The following is a 4,498-nucleotide window of genomic DNA, read 5'->3' on the forward strand; positions in this document are numbered from 1 at the left end:
AGACAGTAGGAAAGCAGAGAGACGGAAGGGAAGGCATCTTCATACGCTTATCTGAAATTCCTACCAATGAATTACATAAGTATCTCTATCTTTATCTTTATGTTTTATTCGCATACCACCATACCCATTTGAGTTTGCCTAACTAAGATTTACAAGGTGACCATAGCTTGCTTCATACCAACAATCTCTGTGGGATCGATCCTTACTCGCGTAAGGTTTATTACTTGGACGACCCAGTACACTTGCTGGTTATTTGTGCGAAGTTGTGTTTATGCCATGGTATTGAACACCAAGTTTTTGGTTTCATTACCGGGGATTATTTGATTTGTGAAAAGTATTGATCACAATTTCGTGCACCACTCCCCCAATTTTCCTCTAATACACTCACGAAGGCCTGCTCGACCTCATCTAGACTTTTCCAGAAATACCTGGTCACTACCACATCCTTTTGCCAGCATAGAGGGAAAGTAGGTTCATCATTCCCATCCAAAAAGAAGGGCCGAGCTCCCTCAACAGCTCGGACCTTGAAGTAATAGTTCTTAAAATCCCTAAAAGATTCATCATACATGGAGAACACTTTTTTCCCTTGGGAAACGTAGAAAGAAATCCAGGAAGCTTTCTTCTTAGCTACCCCAGGTTTTGTCAAAACAAAAAGATAAAGAAAGAGTATTTGAGAAGGTCGGACATCCAATTCTTGACACAATAGTTGGAAGATTTTTAAGAAACCCCATGAGTTTTGGTGAAGCTGAGAAGGAGCTACATTACAGGACCACAACAAGTTGGTCTCAAATGAAGTAAAAGGCATGATGATATTCATTTGGCAAAAAAAGTAGCATACGCATAAAAGAAGGGACGTTTCTCCTTCAACGACGAAGGAAAACAAACCCTTTCCTCGGGGTCAGGCACTATCAACTCGTAATTTTTTTCCTGATCTCTATTACCACAGATCCTATGATGCCTTTTAAGTCACACGCAGTACTCGGAATGAACCACACTAACACACATCAGGACAAGAGAATCCAGCCAATCAGACATGCCCTCCGGGACCTTAGTAGACATCTCGACAATATCTTTGCGAGAAGACTGGGCCAACTAGTCCTACAGAGAGAAAAAGGAAAATGAGTTACTAATCAAAACAGCTCAGGCAAATGAGGAAATAGCTCGGACAAAAACAAAAGATAGCTCGGACAATGGCATGCGAATGTTAGAAGTCAGACACGACAGTGAAAGGAAACCCCAGGACTTACACCAAGGTCTGGGGGCATCCTTTGGAGGCAATAGCAAGGTAAGAGCCCAGGAAAAGAGGGAAATCTACAGTCTATATCCACACATCTCTCGACAAGAAAATAACCCTCCCTTGACAATGACACTCCACAAAGAAAAGGCAGAAATCACAAAAAGTCATCAAAAGTTATGATCTTTTTATAGTTATCTGCAAAGGGATTTTTTTTTCACATCTAAAGGAAATCATCCATGCCATACAAAACAGCAAACCATCAACATCAAACAGACCACGCAAGAAATCATCAAAGATCCAACCTTTTTGGAAAAAAAATAGTTCACTACCACAAGCTACAAATAGAAAAAGATCAAATCCATCTCTGACAAAATGACGATTCATACAAATTGAAGAAACCCTCAGAGCATGCATTACAGGCGCAGTGACGCAGAAAAACCCAAACTTTCAAATGTTATCCATACAAGATCAAAACTTTTAACCCAAAACAACACAAGCAGAAATGGCATGGAAAGTAAAAAAGAGAGAGAAGAAGACAAACCAACCTGTAGTGGAGAGGGAATGATAACCGATCAAAGATGGAAGTGATAACTAAAATGATGCCAACAATAACCTTTTCGAGCAAAGAGAAAAAGAGCACGAAGGTCCAGAGAAGGAGGAAGTTACGGTAAAAGGCGAAGAAAAGAGAAACTGAAAGGAGGAGGCTTTGAAAATCGAATGAAGATACAAAGAGGAGTTTTTTTAAATTCAAAAATAAAATGTAAAGGGGAAAGCAAGGGAAACGGAAAAGAGTTTAATGAGCATTTAAACCTTCGCATGTTTCCAAGGAAATGCAAAACGCGCGACATAGTTTAAAAAAGGGGGGAGACAAAACGCTCTGCAACCTATTAGGAGCTCTACAAAACGGATCGACAGAACAACAAATGCTCGAGCTCAACTTTCCCAAAAGGGGTCAAAGTTTAGCAAAGACACGACCTCAAAAGAAAGACCAAGCTCAAGCAGGGGCACTGTTCATGCCCTGGGTTGAGCTGTATGACTCGTGCTGATTGACGACTAGTCGACCGACCTCTTTAGGTCAGGATTTTCCGACCTCTTCTCAAAAGAGCTTGGCCAAATTGCCAGAGAAGCCCAAAAGGGGCCCAAACTAAAGGAACCCAGCCCAAATCTAAAGGCGGTTAAAACCTGCAAAGATAAAGGCGGTTCCCCTTAAAGATAAGATGACTTCACTCAAAGATAAGATAAGATAACTACCTTATCTCTAGAAATGTCACTCCACACTATTATAAATACACTGGAGCACTGAGGTATACTCATACTATGATTCTACAAAAAATCTGCCTAAAGCATGTGCTAACTTAAGCATCGGAGTCTCTTGCAGGTACCACCACCCTCTGGTGACGAAGGATCCGCAGCTCCACCAACTCTAAACAGGTCAGATACAGCAGCACCGACCACCACCACAGACTCGTCCAAGATCGACCTACAGTTTTAGGTAACCCTTGGAACACCACTGTGGACTGCTTCTTACTTGACCAGACATTTAAGGACTTTCCAAGAAAACAACATATGCCTGATGTACTTCTTCTATCCACTCTATCTCTGGCAAAGTCTACATCACAACAACCAACTGCAAAAAACTCATTAGTCTTAGGATACCATAAACCAAAATTGGATGTGCCATGAACATATCTAATAATCCTTTTAACTGCAGAAAGATGTGATTTTTTTGGTTTTGATTGGAATCTTGAACACATTCCAACACTTCGCACAATATCAGGTCTAGAGGAAGTTAGATACATAAGAGATCTAATCATTCCTCTATACCTAGTCTCATCAACATCTTTCTTAGTTTCACCCTTTTCTAACTTTGAGTTAGGGTGCATGGGTGTTCCCATGGGTTTGACATTTTTCATACCAAATTTCTTAACTAATTCCATGGCATACTTCTCTCGATGAATAAAAATTCCATTGTCAGTTTGCTTTATTTGAAGCCCAAGGAAGAAATTAAGTTTACCCATCATACTCATGTCAAATTCACTTGTCATGAGCTTTCTAAATTTAGCACAAAGGGTCTCATTAGCTGATCAAAAAATAGTCATCAACATAAATTTGGACTAAAATAAAAGAATCAACAACAAACCACAACAACAACAACAAAGCCTTGTCCCACTAAGTGGGGTCGGCTACATGAATCAAACGACGCCATTGTGCTCTGTCATGTATCATGTCTACAGAGAGACCGTTTACATGTAGATCTCGTTTGACCACCTCATGGATGGTCTTCTTAGGTCTTCCTCTGCCTTTCGCCCTTTGTCCATCTTCCATCTCATCCACCCTCCTGACTGGATGTTCTATCGGTCTTCTTCTCACATGTCCAAACCACCTGAGACGCGATTCAACCATCTTTTCCACAATAGGTGCTACTCCAACTCTCTCCCTTATATCTTCATTCCTTATTTTATCCAATCGCGTATGACCACTCATCCATCTCAACATCTTCATCTCTGCCACACTCAGCTTATGTTCGTGCTCCCCTTTAGCTGCCCAACACTCCGTACCATACAGCATAGCCGGTCTTATAGCGGTGCGATAGAATTTACCTTTAAGTTTTAAAGGCACTTTTTTGTCGCATATAAAACCAGATGCACTCCGCCATTTTGACCAACCTGCTTGGATCCTATGATTTACATCATGTTCAATCTCTCCATTATCCTGTATGATGCACCCAAGATACTTAAAACTTTTAACTTTTCGTAGGGTGTTCTCTCCAATTTTCACCTCTATATTGGAGTTTTCCCTTCTCAGACTGAACTTACATTCCATATATTCCGTCTTACTACAGCTTATGCGCAGACCATTCACTTCTAAAGCTTCTCTTCATAACTCCAACTTCTTATTTAGGTCTTCCCTTGACTCTCCAATAAGGACGATATCATCGGCAAAAAGCATGCACCATGGAACAGGCTCTTGGATGTGCTCTGTGAATACTTCCAAGACTAATGTGAAAAGGCATGGACTTAAGGATGATCCCTGGTGCAATCATATACCAATAGGAAATTCCTCTGTCACACCACCTTGAGTCTTCACACTAGCCCCATCATACATGTCTTTAATTGCCCGAATATATGCGATCCTTACTCTCCTCTTTTCTAAAACCTTCCATAAGACCTCCCTTGGTACCCTATCATACGCTTTTTCCAAATCAATAAACACCATGTGTAGATCCCTTTTATTACTACGATACCTCTCCATCATCCTTCT

The sequence above is a fragment of the Arachis duranensis genome, chromosome 3 (assembly GCF_000817695.3).
Source record: "Arachis duranensis cultivar V14167 chromosome 3, aradu.V14167.gnm2.J7QH, whole genome shotgun sequence".
Classification (NCBI taxonomy): domain Eukaryota; kingdom Viridiplantae; phylum Streptophyta; class Magnoliopsida; order Fabales; family Fabaceae; genus Arachis; species Arachis duranensis.